The following is a 25,211-nucleotide window of genomic DNA, read 5'->3' as shown; positions in this document are numbered from 1 at the left end:
ATTTCTGCTGGGATCACGCACCTGCTCCCCAGTGAAATATTAATTCATTAGATGAATAAAGGAGGACCAGTGCCCATTTAGCATGAACTAGCACTGACCCAAATTACCCTCTCCTTGCTCCATGCCTAATCTGCTGTTTGCTTAGGGGATTTACTTCAGGATAGCACACAGCATTTCTTTCCCACATACTTTTTTATGTTTAAGTAAATGTTATAAAAATAAATGCCATTTATATTATTATACTAAAAATGAAAACCAGAAGAATACAATGATACCACACATTTCATTTTAAGAAAACTAAGTACACATATATAATAAGTAGCTTGTTTCATAGTAAGTTTCTATCATTTATTGAAAATAAAGGAAACTTGAAATCAAAGTGTATGTATATTTTCCTATCCTGAAGTCTTTTCATTCAACATTGTATCATGAGCACTTTTATTAAACCTATTCTTCAAAAATGTGTATGGCTGTAATTACAGAATTATTCTTTAAACTATTTTCAATTTTTGGTCTTTATAAATCATGCTCTGGATACCATGGGCAGCCTCCATCACCCAGCAGAAGGCAAGAGCACACCAAAAACACCACTTCAGCACAGGTGGCCAATCACAGCCACTGCCACAACCACTGCCACTGCAAGGGTGGCTTGCTGCAACAGTAGCAGCCACAGCCACTGTGCAGGCAGCCCACCACCCACTCAACTACATTGACACAAGAAGAGTCAACAGCAGAGACCAAAAAGTCAGAGGACATCTCTCTCCTCCAAGCCCATTCCAGAATAATAGAAGCAACTACTCTACCAGATGACCAGACATCAATGTAGAGACACTAGAAGTACAACAGAACAAGAAAATATGACACCATCAAAGGATCACAATAATTTTCAGGTACCAGACTCTATACAACAAGAAACTCTTGAAATGACTAAAAAGGAATTCCAAGAAACAATCTTAAGGAACTCAATGAAACATGAGAAGACCTAGTTAGATAATGAAATGAAATGAGAAAAAATATCTAGTATATGAATGAGGAAATTTACAAGGAGATTAATGCCTTAAAAAAGAATGTAGCAGAACTCCTAGAACTGAAGGACTCATTTAACAAAATAAAAAACACAACCAAGAGCTTAAGCAGAAGGCTTGCACAGGCAGAAAAAAGAATTTCTTATCTTGAAGATAGTCATTTTTAAATGAGCCAGGCAGACAAAAGAAAAAGAAAAAGAAAAAAGAAGAAACACTTTTTTAAAAAATGAAGAAACTCTGAGAGTTAGTAGACAACCTTAAGTGCACAAACATCTGAATCATGGGAGTTCCAGAAGTGGAGGAGAAAGGGAAAGGAATTGAAAACCTATCCAATGAAATGATAACAGAAAATTTCACAGGCATAGGGAGAGACATGGAACTTCAGATCCAGGAGGCTCAAAGATCCCCAAACACATTCAACCCAAAAAGATCCTCTCCAAGACATATTATAGTCAAACTGGCAAAGCTCAAAGACAAAGAGAGAATCCTAAAAACAACAAGAGAAAAGCATCAAGTTACCTATAAGGAAGCCCCTAACAGATTAACAGCAGACTTCTCAACAGAAACTCTATAAGCCAGAAGAAAATGGGCTTATATATTCAAAATATCAAAAGAAAAAACTGCCAGCCAAGAATACCATACCCAGCAAGGATAGAAAAGAGGGATAAATAGTGTATTTCCCAGACAAACAAAAATTGCGGGAATTTAGCACCACATGACCAGCCCTACAGAAATTCTCTGTTACCTTTCAATAACAGCCCTAAATGTAAATAGATTAAACTCCATTCTCAAAAGACACAGACTGACTGATAGGATTACAAAGCTAGACCCAACTATATGCTGACTTCAAGAGACCCACCTCATGGGTAAAGACATGCAAGACTAATAGTAGAGGGATGCAAAAAGATATACCATGCAAATGGGACCAAAAATGAGCAGAACCAGCTATTCTTGTATCAGATAAAATAGACTTTAAACCAAAAACCATAAAAAGAGACAAAGAAAGCCATTATATAATGATAAAGGGATCTATCCAGCAAGAAGACATAAAAATCATAAATATATATATGCGCCCAACACTGGAGCACCCAGGTATATATAGCAAATACTGTTAGGCCTAGAGAAAGAGATAGACACCAATACAATAATAGTAGGGGACCTCAATACTCCACTCTCAGCACTGGAAAGATCACCTAGGCAACAAATCAACAGAGGAACATAGGATTTAAACTACACAGGACCTGGCAGATATCTACAGGACATTTCATCCAATAATTACAGAATATACAATCTTCTCATCCTCACATGGAATATTCTCCAGGATAGAGATCATGTTCAGTCAAAAATCAGGTTCCCACAAATTTTAAAAAATTGAAATCCTTCAAGCATCTTTTCTGACCACAACAAATTAAAACTAGAAATAAATAACAAGTGAAACTTTGGAAATTATACAAACACATGAAAATTAAACAACATGATCCTCAATGACCAATGGATCCAAGAAGAAATTAAATAAGAAATCAAAAAATTTCTTGAAACTAATGAAAATAAAGACACATCATACCAAAACCTGTGAGATACTTAAAAAGCATCACTAAGAAGGAAGTTTTTGCAATAAATGCATACATCAAAAGAATGGAAAGATTTCAAATAAACAACTTAATGCTGCACCTCAAAGAGCTAGAAAACAAGAGCAATCCAATCTAAAAATCAGCAGATGGAAAGAAATAATTATGATCAGAGCATAACTAGAGAAATAGAGACCCCAAAAATGATATAAAAGATTAATGAAAGAAAAACCCAGTTTTTTGAGAAGATAAGCAAAATAGACAAATAGTTAGCTGTGCTAACTAAGAAAAAGAGAAGACCCAAATACCAAAAATCAGAAATGAAAGAGGGGACATTACAGCTGATACCATAGAAATACAAAGAATCATTAGAGACCATCATAAGCAACTATACACCAACAATTTGAAAACCTGGAGGAAATAGATACATTTGTGGACACATACAAACTACTAAGACTGAACCAAGAAGAAATAGAAAACCTGAACAGACCAATAACAAGCGACAAGATTGAAGCAGTAATCATCAGCTTCCCAACAAAGAAAAGCCCAGAACTTGTTGGCTTTCCTGCTGAATTCTACCAGACATTTGAAGAGGAATTAATACCAATTTTCTTCAAACTATTCCAAAAAATTGAAACAGAGGCCATTCTCCCAAACTCATTCCTTGAGGCCACCATCACTCTGATACCAAAAAGACAAAAAAAAGAAAACCACAGGAAAATATCTCTGATGAACATAGACACAACAATCCTCAACAAAATATTAGCAATCACAGTAACACCTCAAAAAGATTATACACCATGATCAAGTGTGATTCATCCCACGGATGTAAGGATGGTTCAACACATACAAGTCAAAAATGTGATACACCACATTAACAAAATGTACAACAAAAACCATATGATTATGTCAACAGATGTGGGAAAAGCATTTGACAAAATTCAACATCGCTTCATGACAAAGACTCTCAGCAAACAGGTATAGAAGTAAAGCATCTCAACATAATAAAAGCGATATACAACAAACCCGCTACCAATATCATCCTGAATGTGGAAAAGTTGGAAGCTTTTCCCTTAAGAACAGGAACAAGACAAGGATGCCTACTCTCACCACTTCAATTGGAGCAATGAGGCAAGAGAAAGAAATAAAGGTTATCCAGATTGGAAAAGATGAAGTCAAAATGTCCCTGTTTGCAGATGACATGATCCTATATATATAGAAAAACTTAAAGACTCTACCAAAAAACTTTTAGAGCTGATAAATGATTTCAGTAAATTTGCAGTATACAAAAACATGCCAAAATCAGCCGCATTTTTATACTCCAATAATGAACTAGCAGAAAAGAAATAATGAAAGCAAGCCCATTCACAATAATCACCAAAAACATAGAATACCTTGGAATCAATTTAACCAAAGAGGCAAAATATCTCTGCAATGAGAGCTACAAACCACTGCTGAAAGAAATTAAAGAGGACATCAAAAGAGGGGAAGACATTCATGTTCTTGGATTGGAAGAATTAACATTGTAAAAATGTCCATACTACCCAGAGCAATCTACAGATTCAAAGCAGTCCCCATCAAAATACCAATGCCATTCTTCACGGGAATAGAAAAAACAATCCTAACATCCAGAAGGAACAACAAAGGACCCCGAATAGCTAAAGCAATCCTAAGCAAAAAGAAGAAAGCCAAAGGCATAACACTACCTGACTTCAAACTATACTACAAAGCTATAGTAATCAAATCAGCATGGTACTGGTGTAAAAACAGACACTCAGACTAATGGAACAGAATAGAGAATCAAGAAATCAACCACATAATTGCAGCCAACTGATGCTTAACAAGGACAACAGGAGCATACATTGGGGAAGGGACAACCTCTTCAATAAGTGTTGCTGGGAAAACTGGACATCCATATGTAGAAGAATGAAACTAGACCTGAACCTCTCACCATATACCAAGATCAACTCAAAATGGATTAAAGACTTATATGAAACCCAAAACTATAAAAATACTAATAGAAAACATAGGAAAAACACTTCAGGAAGTAGAATTGGGTGAAGACTTTTTGATTAAGATGCCAAAAGCAGAGGCAACAAAAGAAAAAATAAACAAATGAGACTATATCAAACTAAAAAGCTTCTGTATAGCAAAAAATAAAAATAAATAAACCAGAGTGAAAAGACAATCTACAGAATAGGAGAAAATATTTGCAAACCATGCATCTGACAAGGGAGTAATATCCAGAATATACAAGGAACTCAAACAACTACACAGGAAAAAAAAAAAACAAATAATCTGATTTGAAAATGGGTAAAGAAGCTAAATAGGCATTTCTCAAAGGAAAATATACAAATGTCTGACAGACACATGATGAAATCTCAACATCACTAAGCATCAGGGAAGTGCAAATCAAAAACTACACTGAGATAGCATCTCACCACAGTTAGACTGGCTCTTATTAAAAAGACAGGGAACAAATGCTGGCGAGGATGTTGAGAAAGGGAAACCCTTCTACACTGTTGGTGGGACGGCAAATTAGTATAGCCATTATGGAAAACAGTATGGAGGTTTCTCAAACAACTACAGAGACAACTGCCAGACAATTCAGCAGTCCCGCTTCTAGGTATATACCCAAAGGAATGGAAATCATCACATCAAAAGGATTCTTGAACTCTCATGTTTAGCAGTTCTATTTAAAATAGTCAAGATATAGAACCAACCTAAATGTCCATCGATGGACTACTGGATAAGGAAAATATGGTATATGTACACATATACTGGAATACTACTCTGCCGTGAAAAGGAATGAAATTCTGCCATTTGCAGCAACATGGAGTGACTTAGAGAAAATTATGTTAAGTGAAATAAGCCAGTAACAGAAAGAGAAATGCCACATGTCCTCACTCATAGGTGGGAGCTGAAAAATAAATTAATTAATAAATAACCAAAAAAAGAAAGATAAAACAATCACAATAATTCCTTGAACTTTCAAATGGATAGAACTGAGGCCACCAGAGGTGGGAAAACAGGAGTGGAAGGGAGCTTATCAAGAAATTGGTAAAGGGCCACAAAAAATGACCACATTGTGTAATGATAAATATAAGAATTTTTTATAAGTGGTAAAAAAATAATAAAGAGGAAAATATGTTCACTTGGAAAAACAAATCATGCTCAGGAGTCATCCTTGTATATAATTTCTTAGCCATATGTTTGGTAATTTCCATAGAACAGGTTCTTAGAACTGGGATTGCTAGGTTAAAGAGCATACACATTGCCATATTACTCTTTATAATATTCATTATCTGTTTTAAAGCCTTTATAATATGGTTTTTAATAATTTATCTAGCAATTCCCCTAGAAGATGGGCATTTCAGTTCTTACAAATTGTCTCTACTACAAATTGATTCTTAGTGATATTAATGTTAAAGCACATTTATTTTACCTAGTAAAAGAGCATGGGATAGCTAAGGATTCGTTTTCTGATCCTCTCTAGCTTACCTAAGGAGAAATAATAATTTCAATTTTAAAAGATAACTGGCAATCTCCAGTGAGGATATTAACCACAGTGATTGGCCAAAGGAATTAAATTACATGAAGAAAAAAAATTTTAATATCTTCATCTCATAATGCACTAGAAACAGATGCTGGAAGTCATAGGTTTGTGATTCAGAAGGGCTTGTGAGAGTAGGAAAGTTTTATCCATACACCAAGACAAATGACATAGAATAAAAGTCACAATCCATCAACCAATATGGTGGAATGGAATTCAAGAAGCAAATAATAATAATGATAATATAATGATTTATAAAACTGATATTTGACCAGAAAGATAAAGAAAAAGAATGATGGAAAATGACAAAGTAATAAGAAGCTATGGAGCAGGACTTCACAAGAGGTAAAATGTGGACTCTCATTTGTAGATAATTTTGAACGCCCTGAAACCTAGAGAGTGACCAGACAGCCGAACATTTTAATGACCGAAGCATCAGGGCAGAGATTCGTATGCAGGAGAAAAGCAGGGCAATGGCAATTGCTTGGCTGAAAGCAAACTTAAAACAGACTCAAGAGTGACATTATGACTTACCGAAGAGCAGGTGCACCTGCACACCCTGGCTAAGCAACAGTGGGGGGGGGGGGGACAATCGAGGTGGCACCGTGTTCTGAATAAGAAAAGCAGATCGCGGCCGTAGAGGCTTTGCTTTGACTTAACTTTTCTGAATTTCCATTTTTAAGTTTGTAACGTAGAATGAATAAATCTCCCCCACCTGCCGCATAGTTTCTGTCAGGACGAGGATATTTTGTGGGCTGTGAAGTGTCACTTAAATGTGTGTCGTTTTTCTGTCTCTCTCCCCCCCAGGGTTACAGACAGAACTTCAAGACGTGCAGGAGCATTATGCCCTTCCCGTTAACGGGAGGCGCGCTCCAGAAAGCAGGTGGCACAAATACTAATAGCGAATAAAAAATAAATTTAAAAAAACAACCCGTTTTGCATAGAAAAGAAAACACCCCTGACTTACATGTTGAACCTCGGACGACAGGTCATCAGCTCGGTATTATACAGACGTCTCAGATCTGCGTACAGCTCTGCGCGGAACGCTCCTGCTCCTAAACTGTTCCCTGCTCGTGTCCCTGTCCCTCTGACCATGCCACAAGAGTCTGACCCTTCTCACGCCCTTGGACCATCCGAGCCGATGTGGACCATCGCCTGTCCTGAAAAACGTCTCACCTCCTGCTTCTCCATCCTCGTGGCCAGGGCTCTGATGGAAGCTCTCATTCGTCTCCTGCTCGGATTGTTCAAAAGCCTCCTGTGATGTGCTCTCAAAATCACGCTTCCATCCGTATCCCATATTGCCACCAGAGAATACTTATAAAACAGAGCTCATCATCTCACTCTTTTGCTTGAAAATATTGATTCTATGGCTCACACCAGAACTTGAGCTTCTTCCTGTGAGTCAGGCTGTTGAAAATCTGACCCAATCTACTCTTCTGTCTCTAATGGGCCAGACCCTTTATGGCCTCAATAGCTCACAAACTGAGGTGTACAAAATTCTAAGTCTTGCTTTTCTATAATTGCAGCAAACTAAGCTTTGAACCGCATTTTAACTCTGTACTAAATCTTGAAATTTCAGAATAAGCTCAACCGCTTTTCGATTATTTTTTCTTGCTCTCGTTAGTCCCACTTTAAAACTGAAGATAATTTGGGATTCTCTTCCTCCTCAGTCCCTCCAAAGTGTTCTTTGTTGCCCCTGCTCTTGGTCCTGACTCTAAACCTCTGAGTGGTTCAACAATTCCTTTTATGTTAGTGCAGAGTAAGCAGCACATGAAAGTCTTCATCCTATTTGATTCTCAGCTTAGATGATGCCTAGTGCTTGTTTAGCAGATGGCACTGGTCCATCTGTCATTCCTCCATTGACTTCCATACATATTCATAGACCCTTCCCATGGGGGTGAGCCAGACCCCTGCTCTGCATCACGGTCTTCTGATTTGCATTTTGGCTTTTCCTGCCACCTGATATCTAGGTTTTACTCATGGCCTCAGAACACATATCTATCTTCCCAAAGTCACTTGGGGGCCCGTGGGAAACAGAGGGGACAATCCTCTGAATAGATACCCACTCCACCGTGCTTTCTACTCTTCATGCATTGAGTTCATCAGTGGAGCTGCTACACCCAAAAACTTGTAGACAGAAAGTTGCTTCCAAATGTGCCCAAAATTTGGGTCTCAATCTTCTAGGCAGTTTCATCCCAGGGATTGACATAGAGCACAAGGCTCCTCCGTGGTCTCACCGTCTCTTTAAACATTCTCTCCCCTCTTCAAATCAGAATCTTTTCATCTGGTTGGACAAGAACATGAATAAGGTGGAGAAAAGAACCCCTTGACTGTCTTTACCTTCTTACCAATCTATTAGTTGTGTGCCACTCTGAGCAGATGGAAGTAAAACTCTAGCATTTTTAAGACCTCTACACTGAAACTAAAATATGTATTACTGAGAAAAATAAAAGAAGACTAATGAAAATAATGAAAAATAAATGAAAGGATATACTAAGTTCTTCTACTGGAAGATATCTGATAGTGTAATTCTCTCAACACTGTTCTTAAAGACGGTTTTTCTATTCTTGCTTGTTTGACTTTTGTATAAATATTTTAATTAGCTGATTAATCCCCATAAAAGGAACCATGCTGATTAAAAAAAAAAAACCCTTTTGCATAGCAAACACTGGAAGAAACTTTACTACTTTACTGGAACATCATGCAGGTAACCTGTTCATTAAACAAACTACTATTGGTGCCCAAAGACAGAACAACATGAGTTCAGTGCACACACAGGGCATGAGAGGGAGGCCCAGAGACGCTCGCAGGGTGAGCCTCGACTGTGGGAAACAAAGATGCCTGAATCTGTGAATCTCCAGGAATGTCTTCCATGGACATACCGTCTGGTGGGGAAGAAAGGTGCACATAGGGATAAGTAAATGAAGCGTACGTCTGCGAAAGCATGAGATGGAAGAGGCATCTAAAAGCAGCACTCAAGTATTTGCCAAAGAGGGGTTCAATCACTGAGCCACGAGTTAAGAGTAAGAAAAGATAGTTACGGGCTGGATCACACGGAAGCCTCGTGGAAAGGCGGCCTGTCGGTTCCCGAGCGGGCCGTGGGTGGAGGAGCAAAATGAATCTGGGTGCTCTAACTTGTGGTGTTTGGGTGAAACTTTTGGGCCTGCAGTGGAAGACTTCAAAAGGTTTAACTCCAAGCCAACGGCCTTCTGAGAATGCCATCATCTTTGCTTTGGTACCTAGGACCTCCGTGTAATGACGGCTGCATCTTTCCAATGGAAACAGAGCCATCAGCTAAATCGTGCTGATCTTAAATCATCACGTCCCCTTAGGCAGCTGCTTTGGCATGTAGCCCACATGCACAATATTCCAGCTACTTCAAACATGATTTTTTAATGAACCAAACAAAAAATCTAAGTTTGTAAATAAACCTAATCTGTTGCCATAATGTTTCTAGTCTATAGTGAGAATAGCTACTGTTTAATGGAGCATTTATGGTTGTTTTAATCATTAAAGCATGTCATTTCATGAAACTGCTTTTTAACAAACCACCACTGGATGTTTTGCACTTGATTTATTTATTTTTTAAACTAATCATGTTTACTAAGCTGATCTGGCTTTTCCCTCCTCTTCTTCCGCTTTGATTTAATGTTGTCTAGGAGGACACACCCTTGAAATGTGGTCTTAATAGAGGAAAAGAAGTTAAAGAGGAGCTTTTACAGAGGGCAGAGAGAAATGATGATAACCAACTCACAAAGAATATGAAGAAAGTCATTGGCAAGATTACTCGTTGGTCTGTACCAGCATGAAGCAAGCCATCAGTGTTATAACGAGAATAGCATCACGTGTAAATGCTGAGGCCACACAAACGCACAAGCGTGGCCCTCCACGTGCAGGAACACTGCCTTCGAGCATCTGTACCATTTCATAGGAGCAGTTTCAGAATTAAAGACTCAGCCTCACTTCGGTCCAAAGAACACTTGCTGTTTGGGGCTAAAGTGGGAAGCTGAGGAAAAAAAGAGGTACCTACCACCACATAAAAAAACAAGAACGAATTATTTTTACAAGTCATTGTGAGTGTTCGTGTTTTAATGATTTGACAGGAGAAAAATTTCATAACTCATTATTCCTAGCTGTTAAGAAGTTGATTTTATATTTTAAACCTCTTCCAATTTTCCAGTAGCTAAGAAGGCAAGAGTGAAGGCAGATACATAATCATGCAGTTTTATATTACAATAGTGTAGTGTTAAGTTACATGCACTATATATCATGGTCCATATAAATTTATGTATAAATACATTCTCAGAGTTTCCTACTACTTGTTCCTTATAAACCATAATTGTGAATTAATTCCCCTTTAGTGTATTAGTATTACTAACAATTAAAATTTACTAAGCCAAATTTTTCCAAAGAAAGTCACTTCTCAGTCGTAAAAAGAGCCCATCTGGAAGGTAATTTAACTGCTTTTTGACACTAGGGTAGGATTTAGTAAGTGGTGATGGCACTGAATTCTTGAGAGTCAAACTGGGTTAAAAGAGTTACTCTGATTTTTCAGATTGCTGAAAAACCAGAAAGGGCTTTCTGTACACTTGGAGACTCTGGATCAGGACTATTTAATAGAGATAGAAGGAGGGGCAGAAATGCACACCATGTGAGCAATTTCAAATTTCTTGGTAACCACAATTTCAGAAAGTAAAGGGAAAAGAAGCAAAGCTAGTTTTAATAATACATTTTATTTAACTCAATATATTCAAAATGTTACCATTTCGGGACACAATCAATTTAAAAAGTATTGATATGATTTACATTCGAAATCTGGTATGCATTTTATACTTACAGTACATTTCAATTTGGACGAGCTAGACGTAAAGTGCTCAATAATTGCCATATTGGACAAATTAGCTCGAGATCAACCAATCTGTTGTCAAAAACAGACATACAAATTACATCACTATTAACAATTACTGACTCATTTGAAAAAAATTTATTGTGGGAAAAACAAAAGGAGTAGATTGAGGGAGTTTGGTGTAATTAAAGACATTTTAAACCTATTATTTAATTAGTAATTTACAATGTGGCTGTATTTGGAAATATGACAGTACTAAAGTTCTAATAATGGAAACAATTTGTAGCAGATAACATTTGCTTTCACTTGCTTTTCATACAGAAATAGATGGACTACACAGGGAAGCATCTGATCAGAAAGATTTGTATGCAAAATTCTTCTAAAGCTTCAGTTTGATCTATTTTTAAAGTAGCTACAGCTTAGTGTAAAATAATTTCTAAACTGTAAATATCAGCAAGATTCTTCTGATCCATGCCTTGACATACAGGCTTGAGAAATGCTAGACACCATCATATCATCATGGAAAAAATAACTACCATGATAAAAACTAAATAATACATGAGTCAAACATAATCTTTGGTATAAAGTCTGAGTCTGTGCAAGATTGCCCCTCATTTGTATTAAATGCTAAGTTGGAAGGATTTAATTCGTAGGCCTCTAAGTAGAGCAGTGGTCTAATGGAGAACACATCGGCCTCTGGATCAGAGAAGGGCAAGTCTCATTCCCATCTGGTTTATAATCTCTTCACTTGAGGGGATGGCTTAGTGGGTTTCAGACTCCTTGGAACCAGAGATTCAGCCTCCGTGAGGGTGACTCAGCCCTCACTCATCCCTGCCATCTGTTTCCGATAGAAGGTCTTTCAGAGGAAGCTCTAAAAACTGTGCTGCATCCAGTGCACACGTTCCTAACAGTCTCGGGCTGTTTACAGCGTGAGCGAAGAGCACTTGGGTCTCTGGATGCTCGAGTACCTTTCATATTCTTGCATTTCTGGAGATCATCGGATCTAAAAGAAAAAGTCCAGTCAATGATGTGACCACACTAACGTTCCCAAGCGCAAGTTAGCAAAGGAAATGATTGGTCTGGGCTCCAAAAAACCCCCAACCTTCAAAGAACGAAATGACTCATATGTAAGAGGCACTGGAAAATGGAAACGACATCGCTTGGTAATGCAAAGGACTTAGGTTCAAATCCCACCTCTGTTATTTACTAACCGCATGACTTTCAGCTTCAGTGTGACCTGTTCCTCAGCTTTCCAATCCATAAGCAGAAATAGCATCTAAGTCACAGAACAGTTAGGATTAAAGAGATGCCAGACATAAAGAGTAGAGCAAACCTCCTGGCACAGAGTAAGCAATCAGTAAATGGCAGCCACTCTTATTAATTAGTTAACGAGCCCAATGAGCTTTAAAAGTTATCTTCACTTTCATATTGAAAGCAAACACGAAAGCCATCTACCAAAAGACAAAGTCAGACCAGCCTAACATGTCCGTCAGACAGCTGGTGCTGCCGGCCCGGCCGGGCCCGCGGCGCTCCCGGATCTGCCCCGGGCCGTGCGCGCCGCCCACGTCTCCCCGCGTCTCCCCGCGCCTCTCAGGCCCGGCAGGCCGTGCCCCGTCCCCCCGGGGAGGCCTGGGAGGACGTGTGCGGTCGTATCCTACGCGGTGGACGCTTGGAAAGCAGGCACTTGCTTCTAGGGGCTGCTCCATGAAAAGCGGGCTGGCCTCTGCGGGACGCCCAGCTGCAGGGCGTGGCATGGCCCCTGCACGGCGCCTGAGCCCGGCCCGCCGCGGGCATAGCCCCCCGACCCCGAGCCGCCCCAGCCCGGGTAACCACAGACCCCGCGTCCGCAGAGGTCTTGGGTCACAAAGAAGGGCGGGGAGCGGTTTAAACGCAGCAGCGACTGGAGGGCCACAGCAGCGCCCCGTCCACGTTCTTCCTTAGGTTGAGCTGTACAGCAAGGTGTCCAGTTTGCAAGACTGTGATTATTGCATGCCCTCGGAGGAGGGGGAAGCAGGCTGCAGGGAGCGTTTGGTTGCGCAGACGCATGGGATGAAGCAGCGGTTCTGCTCCTGCCACTTACTTAACACTGTGAGGCTGACACTGAGCCTGTGTCCACCGCCCAGGCACTGTCTGCAGGGTACAGGGTGCAGGGTAAGGGCATCTGTGCAGGGGTCTCGCTGCCGCTGACATTGCACAAATTGCCCGATCTTTCTGAGCTTCTGTTCTTAGAACTGTGAACTGGGTATAGTAACAGAACCAACTGTTCTTGTGAAAAATTAGAAAAGGTTTATGACGATGCCTGCCATAACTAACAAGCATTTTTTGTGAGCTGTTTTCTGGCAATTGAAGGATTTGACTTAAAAAAATTTTTCCTAAATGTTTGAATCTATAGCTTACCAAAGTAGTAGTAACTCCTGCCATGTCTGAGTTCCTATTACTTGAGTCCCTTAGAAAGGTTAGACGACCTGTGCACAGACACACACCTACTGTTCACTGCAAGACCAAGATTTGAAGGCAGGCAGTGAGCACGTGACATCTGCTCCATGGGTTCACGAGGTTGTGGACCGAGGTAGGATTCCATGTGCTGCTGGCACGTGTGGGCCAGCTGGGGTGGGAGGTTGAGTCCTCAACACTGTCCCCTAAGGACATTGACCTTCTACTGAGGAAGACTAAAAGCTGTCACCCAGAGGGACGTGAGCTGAAGGCCAGCCACTGTTTTACCCAGGCCATGAGAGCTGGATCTTGCTGTGTTTTGATTATCCTTTTTAAATGGCCCAGAAAGTTCTCTCCCCGAGAACTCTTCCGTTTGGAAGCTTTAATGTGTAGAAAGAAACACCGTTATCATTTCTCTTCCTCACACTGTGATTGCTGTATGAAGTAATAGGTGATCCTCTCCTACAAAAAGGCAAATTTTATTAGTCTAGAGACAAAAACAAATTTATTCACCTAAGAAAGATAAAAACGGTGGATAGAAAAATCTACATAAAGTCAGCCCTCACATTTCCGCGTACCTAAAATCTCCCTAAAGGCCAAGACATTTTCCTGGAAGAGACTTGGTAAACATAGCTGGAGACAGGATAAACCTAGTTGTAAAATTTCATCATTTATACCGGCCTACTATTAGTGGACAGCTCTCAAGAAGGACCTTAGGAAAGGACAAGCTCTAGAATGTTCTGCTGGTGCAGACTGTGAGTCAGGTTATTAAAAGTATCCAGAGAAGAAAATTCCTCACCCATCTCAGGTCAACCATCTTCTCCAAGGTATCGAATGAGCGGCTCCTTAGTGTCCAGGGCAGTCCCTTCCCGCAAGCTCTAGTGCTCAGCTCAGAGCTACAACACTCTAGAGCCCTCCCACCCTATATGGGTTTCCTGTGGCTGCTGTGACAAATCACCACAAACTTGTGGTGACCACGAATTCATTACCATCACTTCTGAAGGCCAGAAGTCCAAAATGAGTCTGACTGGGTTAACATCAAGGTGTGGGCAGGGCTGGCTCCTTCCTGAGGCTCCAGAGAGAATGTGTTTCCCTGCCTTTCCCAGCTTCCAGAATCTGCCTGCATTCCTGGAACATGACGACCTCTGCTTAGTCTGCTTCCACCACCACCTCTCCTTCTCTCTCTGACCCTTCTGTTTCCCTCTTATAAGGACCCTGTGATTACATGGGACCCATCCAGATAATTCAGGGTCATCTTTCCTTAAATCCTTCATTTAATCACATATGTAAAGTCTCTTTTGCCACCTAAAATAATATAGCCTCATGTCCCAGGGATTAGGATGGGGACCATTACTCAGCTGACCACAAGGCTCAGAAAGATGGGACTAAGGCTGGACCCAGAGCAGAGCCTCAGCCGGCTTTCAGCAGTGAGGGCTTCTAGAAGTGTACCTTCCCACCCATGGGGGCTTGCCTTCCCACTGGCCCCACGTCCACCAGCTCTTATAGAAGCACCACGAGGCTTCTGGTTTTATTCACTGAGAATTATATGAACTGAGAGAAGGCTTCTATCTGAGCTATAGATTCTAAGTCACTCACATAAGAAAAGAGTAGAATAAGGGATAGATGTATAATAATAAACTATGTCATAATTTGCACTGATTGAACATTGGATTCCTTTTTATATTCATGTATCATAGGGTTTTCCATTAGGGCGTTTTGTTGACTCTGACATTTTCAGAACCATTAAGTTTGTTTCCACAGCTATTTGTCAAGGGCCAATAAGGAAAAATAATAGAACTTAATTGGAAAATAAAACAGAGTTGAGCCCAGAATATCTCAGTTAATGAGCAATAGAAATTATATTGATTTTGTTTTATAAATGACATTAACCTACGATAGCAATTAACACAGAGAAAGATTGCTTGTTTAAATTATCTGATAAGACAGGTTCATATATTTAGAGTATTAATCTATAAAAAGGATATTAGTATCCAGGAAGTCATTGAACTGTTCACCAGAATTAGAGTCAATGAAACCTTACCGGTTCTGCACATGAAACCACAGGATGAAAGCTGAAACCTTGCTGCAACTGGTGGTAAGAGAAAAAGAAATTCCGGCTAAAAGAAAATATTTTAAGTTTGTTTTCTTTTTGTGGAGCCACCAGCAAAATGGTTTCATATTAAGTTATCCATCCTAGAACACTTACGGTTATGGTCAAAAAGAGAAGAAAAAAGGAGAGGCTGCGGTGGTCAGCATTTGCAAAACAAGTTCAAGTACAACTGCAAGACCACAACCCACCAATGCATGGCTGAGCACAGAATGAACCTTCTCCAGAGACTACATACGATATGCCCTACAAATGCAATGGGAACTATTCAGTGGACCAATTTGTAATCTTTCTTATCAGTCAGGAAGGCACTATCTTTTGCAATCTCTAGATCCTTCCAATTTCTCCAAAGGACTCACAACTCAGTTGCTTGTTTTTGAGTGCTGAACATTTTTAGTGAAGAGGGAGAACATCTGTTCAACTGACCACCCATAATAAGCAACCTCAGTTGTTCCTATTCTAGGATGCTCTGGACAGAACATTTTCTAGCTTCACATTTGTCTGGTTACTGCTAAGCAATGGATCAGAAATGGAGCTGATATGATTTTTAAGGCAATCTAAACAATCCACTGCAGATTAAATCAAATCTTATGGATAGTTTAAAAACATGGTCAAGGAATGCACACAAAATTCAGTACATGCCACCACATGGTGGCAGGGCACAGGAAGCACTGTAGGGACAGGAAGCAACACGAGAATGCACAGAACAGCACAAAGACAGCATATCGAAGCACACGCTGCACACCGAGAAACAGGTGGCACCCTCTCTCTGCTGGCCTTAGGGACACCGAGATGATCTGTGTGCTGTTTCTGACCTTAAAGAACTCAAAGGAGGAGAAAATCCCATCAACAAATAAATATAATATAATGGAATAGGTACTATAAAAAAAGGAAATTGAGTTAAAAATTATTTTGGTCTAAGGAGTCGGGTCAGCTGTAAAAAGGATGAGGCATTTGAACTGAGTATGGAGAAGTGAGCTCATCAGTGAGAGAGAAGAAGGAGAGAGGAGAGGCCAGGCCAGCAGGCTGGAAGCATGCAGTCTGCAGCTAGTGTGACGGGAGTGTGTGGACAGACACAAGGGGTGGCCAAGACGGTGTCCTGCGGTGACTGGGGCTTATGTGCCACAGAAGTGTGACCAGGCCTCTGCACCATGCTGGAGACTCTGGTCACAGCTCTCTCAGCAGTGGTTGTTAAAACAGGAGCGTTCATTACTGTTTCTATTTTTCAGATTTCCTGGGGATTCTGAGAAGGAAAAAGGAAGAGGTGGAAATGTTAGTGATGGAAAAACAGATTGGGAATGAAAGAGTTCAGACAAGCTGGACTCGGGAAACAGCAGTAGAAAGAGCAAAAGACACTTTGGTTGACCGACCAAAGGCGGGCAAGGGACAGTGGTTGTCAAAGATGGCTCTGAAGTTCCTCGTTCAGAAGGAGAGAATGACTCCTAAGGAAAAGACGGTTTTCCTGGGAGCAGATTGACGCTATGGTACATGAGAGCACCTGGAAAAGAGATCTAGTTAGTACCAGTGGTGTGGACCAGGATGTACCAGAAGAGACAGCTGCGGCCACAGCAGCAGAGGAAAGCATATTAAAGAAATCGCTTTGCAGGACTTCATACTTCTTTGCCTGATACAGTAGTCCCCTTATCCGCGGTTTTGCTTTTGGCAGTTTTGGTTTTCATTGTCTTGCTTTTGATGGTTTTAGTTTACCCGCAATCAACCACAGTCTGAAAATATTAAATGGAAAATTCCAGAAATAAACATTCACATAACATTTATTACAGTATATTATTACAATTGTTCTATTTTATTATTAGTTATTGTTGGGCCTAATTTACAAATTAAACATCCTAGGTATGTATGTATAGGAAAAAGCATAGTACGTATAGGGCTTGGTACTAGCTGCAGTTCCAGGCACCCACTGGGGCTCTTTAAACCATGCCCTGTGGATGAGGAGAGACAGGAAGGAACACAGTGTAGTGAAAAGTACTCCATCCTGAAACCCTCAGAAATTCCCAGAGGGAATAATTTAGTCAAGTTTCTGGAAAAAAAAAACGTATCAAAATTAGTCTTCTAGAAATTCTGTTTTTAAGAATTTATCCTAAAGAACAACCAAAAACATGACCAGGAATTTTGCTTTGTAAAAAGGCTACCACAAACATTTTAATAGCTAACTACAAGGGCACTTCAAAAAGTTCATGGGAAGATTTGTACCATCTTTCAATTCTATTTTTCCACAAATCGTATGAAGTACCCTCATATCAGAAACCATGTAAATGGTCAACACAAGAACTGGTTAAACTGTGATATTTCCATACAATAATATTTAATACCATGAACAGATCCTCATGATAATACGTGTGTGACATGATGGAGTTGTATTATTATGTAATGTTATGCAAGCTCAGAAAAACTGTTAGAAGGTAGTAGAGTTATGGGAAATCTTCATTTTCTTCTTTATATACTGAATATTGTCTACATCACCTACAAAGAGCACAATTACTTTTTCGAACAGAAAAAATTTTAAATAAACGAGAGAGATATAAGTATATATCTAGTTACAAAACAGGTGTACAAGAAGGAAGAACGAAATAAATGCACAGAAACCTAGGCAAAGAAGGCAACAGATTCAAGCCGCTAGCTGAAGAAGGATCTAATTTTTCCCTGAAGTTTCCCAAATTTTAAAAACTGCACATTTTATTGCAGAAGAAAGACATCGATTCCAAGCTTGAGGGGGGGAAGAGTATGCTCACCCTGCCTACACATCTGTGGCAGTTATTTCTCATTACATAATTGCAGGTTGCTATTTTAGAGTCAAAAAGAAAAAGAGAAAAAGAAACAATGCACAGTAAAGCATCCGTACTGGGATTAAGCAAAGGCAGGTGATGCCAGCACCCTCAGGTCCCCTCTAACTGATATCTTCTAGTGTTACTTAACCAACATTGACAGGAAGACTGGTGAATATTCGCTGACTCTATATTAACAAACTATCTCATTCACTATTTACTAAGTCAATTGATAATATCCCAGTGCCTAAATATCATAAAATGAAATGATCTGTGGAAATTCAACATTTGGATTTGGCTAAAGTTTCTCCCTCCAGACCTTAAAAAAAAACCCTCTGATCACTTTTATTATCAGTGGCTCCAGGCTACATTAGAAAAAACTGAACAAGTAAAATGAAAGAAGTGATTTATTTTTAATGACAGTATTTTTATGTTTTGTAATCCCAAATCCAAGGATTCTGTGATACTGCATTTTTCTCTGATATTTCATGTGCAATTGCTTTCCTCTCAGGTTTTATAATCCAACAAGTAGCAAACTATGTAATTTAGTCTTACTACAAGAATTTATAGACTAGTTAAAGAGGCTACTTTACATGGATACTAAGCAGTTAGAGGACTAGGTAAGATAAAACTAACCAAGAGCTTAGAACAATCCTTCGGCTGACGGCAAGCTCAATAAACAACAGTTGAAGAACCAAAACACGTAACACAGTGCAATAGATTAGAGAGAGGTAGAAAAGAGGCTGAAAGAGTAATGGAAGGCAAGTTTATGGGCAGGATCTGGAAAGCAGGAAACTGTGGGAGGTAACAAAGTGGCCTCGAGCAGAGCTCAGAGGCAGGGCGGTCACTCTTTATCAGCTCCTGGGGGCACTGCCTGGGGCAGGACTTCTGCTGGACAGCAGACAGGAGAAGGTGAAAGAGCAAACTAGGAGAGCTTTAAAGATGACCTGGACCAGGAAGCCGGGACCTTGGACTTTTGGAGCAGGCAATTGGGAAGCTGCTGGAAGTCCTGGAGCAAGGGAGTAAGATTGCTAAAGGCAGCATTTTTGAGAAGGTGGATTGAATTGGAACCAGGAGAGACAGAGGTGGGGGGAGAGTGAGAATGCACATACTGACATATGGTCGTCACCTTACCTCTCACCCGAGGATTAAGATGACAAAAGTACAGCCCAGGCAGTTTCCATGCAAATGAAGACAAAAAGTAACACCAGGAGGTATTTCAAAGGAAGAATGAGCCGATTTAGTGACTTATTTGGCTATAGATAATTCTTTAAAAAGACAATGAGGAAAATACTTCCTATTTTCATCTGGTTTCCTGGAGCAAATGTGATTCTTTAAACTAGAGAAAGTCCTTTGCAGCCTAATCATGTGTTTAGGACTGCAGCAAAGTGAAGGCCCCAACATTTTACAAAATAATTTGATATTTTAGGGAAAAAAGCACTCAAATTGATATGCTGGAAAACATTAGAACTTAGACTTTGTAAGTTTTATGTTTTAAATTGTTTTGAATTGCATACGGTAGGTTGGGAGGAAGGGATCACACAATTCTTTTCAGTTTTGAGGGATGCTGTAGGCACCAGAAGGAGCCAGTATGGCAGAAATGAACTGGGCTTGAGACATACTGAGATGGGGTGAGGACATGCATATCCGATTGGATCCATCAGGCTGTGGATGACATGGTTATGGAGCTCATCAGAGTCAGGGCTGAGAATGTAAGAAAGAACCTACAAATTTTATTTTGAGAGAAGCTAATTCCAACAAGTCAAAAAAAATTAATATTTTTTTATTTTTCCATATTTCATTTTAAACTTTGGGGCCAAACCCGTGGCTCACTCGGGAGAGTGCGGCACTGGGAGCACCAAGGCCGCAAGTTCGGATCCTATACAGGGATGGCCGGTGCGCCCGCTGGCTGAGCGTGGTGTGGGCGACACCAAGCCAAGGGTTCCGATCCCCTTACCAGTCACGAAAACAAACAAACAAAAATAAAATAAAATAAAATAAGAAAACCTTTGACTATACCTATGCATGTGTTGTGTGGTTGCAATAATTATGCATGGAACTGTGTATTCTGAGTTTTTGCCCTTAGAATCTCTCAAGTAGTTCGCCTTTGGGTGAAGCAGTCTTCACCAAAAACACAGCTTTACTAGCTGCATAATATTCCACCAAGTTGATGCACCACAATACGTAATTCTTCATCTACTTCGGCTCTTTCCAATTTTTTCCCACCATAGATAATGCTAGGTTAAACATCTTCATGCATATACCTTTTTTTCCTGTTGAAGTATTTCATATCAGCTAAACTCTCAGGATACTAAAACAAATTATATAAACAATCTAATTCTTGATTGCCATTTTATTTTTATTTTGTTCATGAAATAGCTATATGTACTTTATACAAATTTCAAACTTTATGCAACTAGGAAGCGGAAAAAAAGACAATTCCCATGAACTAAGCTCCCAAGAGTAATCAGGGTCAACAATGTGTACTCGTCCACAAAGTTCGCTTTTCTTCTCTATACACATACTGACATATTGTCATCAACTTATATGAAATTTCGATCTGCTCTACTCACATAAAAATCCTTTATTCTCCTTAATGGTGTCATAGGCCGTGATATACTTATCCATTCTCCTGTTGATGGATAATTTTTTGTAATTCCTTGCCATTAGAAACAATGCTAGAATAAACATGTGTGTGTTCACGTGTGCACATGCACGTGTGTAATCACACTTCTATGTGTGTGAATGGAATGCATAGGTACTGAGTTAAAGGGCATGAAAAGATTTGAAACTGTTAGATGTTCTGAAATTGTGCTCACACACAAACAAACTGCTTAAGAGAAAGAATCCAGTCGCAAAAGATCCTGTGTTGTATAATTCCACTTAAGGGAAGTGTCCAGACTCAGCAAGTCCATAGCAATAGAAAGTCATAGAGCAGCTGCTCGTGGCAGGAGCGACAGCTAATGAGGCGGGTTCTTTCGGGGGTGATGGCAGCACAACTCTGGGCACAGCCTAAGAACTTCCCACATGTAAAACAGAACCAAGAGGTGAGTCATACCGCGTTTCACAAACACCTTCCAGAGCCGCGCTGGGCACTGTCCGCACCTGCTCGCGGGAGGCCTGTCCCCTCCCGCCACCAGGGCTCCTGGGCTCTCTTGTCCCACAGCCTCCTCCCACCGGGACTGGAGGGCAGTGTCTTCTTCGCTCCTCGTTTTCGTTTCTATTCCTCTCTCTCTCTTCTGAAAACAAAAGGGAGCAACCCAGCGAGCAGACGTGACTCGGGGCCTCGCGTCTTTCGCGGCACGCGCGGGTCCCGCGCCCGCTCCCGGGTCCCCTTGGGCACCACCCGGTCCTGACTGTCCGCGAGGGCACCAGCCGCGCCCGTGTCCCGCCCGTGCTTCGTCCCAGTTCCACGGTCTGGTCTCGTCTGATGACCTTGGCCTCAACTGTACCTCCGACTTGTGCCCGAGACCTCACCATAGCAACACCGGCAGCCCCGCCACCATCTCGAGCTGGGGGCGACAGATGTCCTCGCCCTGCTGCCCATGGCTCTGTCGCCGGGGAAGCCTGAGCCGCCGCGCCGGCCTGGGCCGTGTCCTCCTCTGTCCCCGAGGACACGCTCCTGCGGATCGTTCCCGCCCATCTGCAGACCCGCGCCCGCCGTCGTCGCTGCAGTCCCCTCCGTCCCCTCCGTCCCCTCCGTCGCCGCCAGCTCCTCACGCGGCTGCTCTGCCGCAGAACTTCTCCGGAGCGTCCCACCCTCGGGTCCGAACCCCTCCCCGCTTCTCCTCCCGTCCGCACCGCCCCGCTCTGCGGTCCCCAGACGGCTTTCAGCTTCCGGCGAGGTCCTCGCGGAGCCCTGCGCTGGGCCCGGCCGCCGCTCTGTGCCCGTGCTCCGCCCGCTCTCAGGCTGCAGCGCCGCCGTGTGTCGCGCCGCCCAGCGTCTGTCTGTCGCCGCCCAGCGCCCCTCTGCGCCTCCCGCACGCCGGGCGCGGCTCCAGCTCGGGGCCTTGCACGCCTCGCAGGGAAGGGGCCAGAGTCCTGCCCAGATGGCCGTGCGGCCCCTCCCTCACTTAATCCAAATTTCTGCTGAAATGTCACCTTCTCAAATGAGTTCTTCCTCCAAAACGCCGTGTTTAGAATCATAACCCTACTCCAGCCACCGCTTGGCGTGTCGTAGTCCCCCACCCGCTCTACTTTTCTCCGTTTCATATAAATTCACATCGTTTAGTTTGTGTTCTGTCCCTCACCCCACTCCACGGGAGCGCACGCTAAACGAGAGGGGGGGGTTTCGTGTGTTCACTGATTTATCTCCAGGGCTTGAACGGTTTCTTATTCTCAATAGTCATACGTTCAATGAACGAATGAGTGAGTGAATGAATGAATGCCAAGAACCACATACTAATGTGCCAGTTTCACTGCAACTTCACCAGGACAAACGATTCCAATTTTTAAAAAACAGCTTATTTAGTAAGTTTTAAAGGAGAGCTCGAGTTTCCTAATTTGCATTCCTTTAAAACTGTCAATGACTTACTAAAACTTTGATGTGTAGACTGTGCCTATTTAGGGCTCAGATTTTGGAAAGCAACAGAGCAGTTTCCTGTTTGTTTGCCATGATCTCATACAGCAATCCTAAACGGCAACTCTGTACTAAAGAGTCTGTGATAGTGAAATAAAAATGCCACACACAGAGAATGTACTCTTGTGATTACCTCGAGCCAGCGCAAATCTCAAACCTTGAAATGAAAGTGTGATTTTCTATTCTTTAACTAAAGAGGAAATTACTTTTCTACCTTAAATTTGGTTTGAAAAGTAAAATGCAGAAAATTAACATTTAAAAAGTCAGGGATTCTATCATGAAAATAAGGAGGTGGGAAGATCTGCATGTCCAAGAGAGCCACTGCTGGCCACAGGTGTCTACTGAGCACGTGGGTGTGGCTGGTCCTAAGGGAGATCTACAGTAAATGTAAAAGACATGCCAGATTTTAAAGAATTAGCATTTTAAAATGTATAATCTTCCATTAATGTGTTTATATGACTCCATATAGATTGCATATTGAAATCATCATGTTTTGGATAGGCTGGATTAAATAAATATATATTTTAAATTAATTTCAACTTTTTCTTTTTACATTTTAATGCAGCTACTGGAATGTTTAAAATTGTGTATGTGGACAATGCTGGTTTAGATGGGGAAAAAAATTAAAGAGACATAAAAACAAATTGCAATGTGTGACCTTGGATCACATCCTGATCTAACAAATAAGCAATTATAAAAAAGTTCGCAAAACAATTGGAGAAGTTTGAGTGTAGATACTAGGTATTATGAAATTATTGTTAATTTTCTCAATTGTGATAATGGTATTGTATTTATGTAGGTGATTGTTATACTCTTAAATTCTAAAGTAAGTAGGGGTGAAATATCATAATGGCTAAACTTATTTTCAAACATGCAGCAATATATGTTTATAACTTAGTATTTTACAATCATAGTATTTATGTTTAAATATATGACTTGTAGTATATTTAAAACATCTTATATAATAAATATTATATTTATTCATTGTATATTTATATATTTACATGTATTCAATATACATACCTGTGTGTATACATAGACAGTAGAATATTAACAATCGTTGAATCTAGACAGAAGTTAAATTGGTTTTCATTGTCCCATTCTTTCAACAGTCATAATACTTCTTAGAAATGATTTATAATAAAAAAGTTGTGGAAAAGTGTATTGCCCCCAAAAAACTCTTTCGACTAAAATCAAATGACAAAATTGTACCACAGGGACCACCACTTAAAAGAGAGCCTGTATAAAATAGTCACAGTTCATAGTCAGACTATAAATAGCCATTCTTAAATAATATGTAAATTTATATAAGCTTATGGACTAGTTTATCTCTAAATATACGAAAGTCCTTTTGAGCCCTTGAGCTGTTTGCTTTCCTTATTAGAAGCAACATTTTGAGATATATTCTAAAATAAAGACATTTTACCCCTTAGAAATCTCCATTTGTCCCTTTGAGAGTAGGTAGGTGAGTTTTCACTGTCTGTGGACGGCAACATTTAGTCCAGCGACTGGGGCAAGTGCACGTCTTTGAACCACACCCACAGTCCCTACCCATGGTAATCTCCCAGTTTGATTGACAGCTCCAACTTTCACATTCACACCTACTTCTACAGAACTTATTCAACAGTCTTAAGTGCCTGAGGGCTTCTTTGGGAAGATTATTAGGATATCATGCAAAACAAAGCTCGCAGCAGTACAAAAGACTACTGACACTGTGTTTGACAGGTTCAAGGATTGAGTAATACTGGTTGTGAAACAGAAATAGTTTTTTGGTAACATATTTATTTGGAAGAAAAGATATTATGACATTATCACATTACTTCAGTCAGAGAAAGATTCTCAACACTACTGCGAACAAAATGGCAAAGAACAATAGGTCTATGCAAGACATTTGTTTAAATTTCTTTAAGTGCAAGCAGATAATTGATGTTGTTCTCTTACAAAGGAAAATTTATTGTGGCCCCAAAAATACGTCTTTGTGATGTCACAGGCATCAGTGTAATTCCTGAACAGCTCCATCTCCTGGGCCCTCAAGAGATCATCGTGGAAGTCAACTCAAAGGGAGTGAGTGTAGGACAGGTGACCCTAAAGAAAGCTCAAACACAAGCAGAAGTTTCGAAAGGTGATGAAGAAAACATGTAAACTATGCACTGAATATGCAATGTCAGCACTTTCTAGGCTGTCCCACCACTCCTGTCCATCTTGAACTGGTCAACTCGCAGACCTCCTTTCCTTAAGGGGCTTATCATACCACACTCTGGTGCCTCCTCGTGCTTCCTTCTTTCCCTGATAGGCACTCAGCACAGGCCAGTTTCTT

The sequence above is a fragment of the Cynocephalus volans genome, chromosome 5 (genome assembly GCF_027409185.1).
Source record: "Cynocephalus volans isolate mCynVol1 chromosome 5, mCynVol1.pri, whole genome shotgun sequence".
NCBI classification, from domain to species: Eukaryota; Metazoa; Chordata; class Mammalia; order Dermoptera; family Cynocephalidae; genus Cynocephalus; species Cynocephalus volans.
This window is presented reverse-complemented; position numbering follows the sequence as displayed.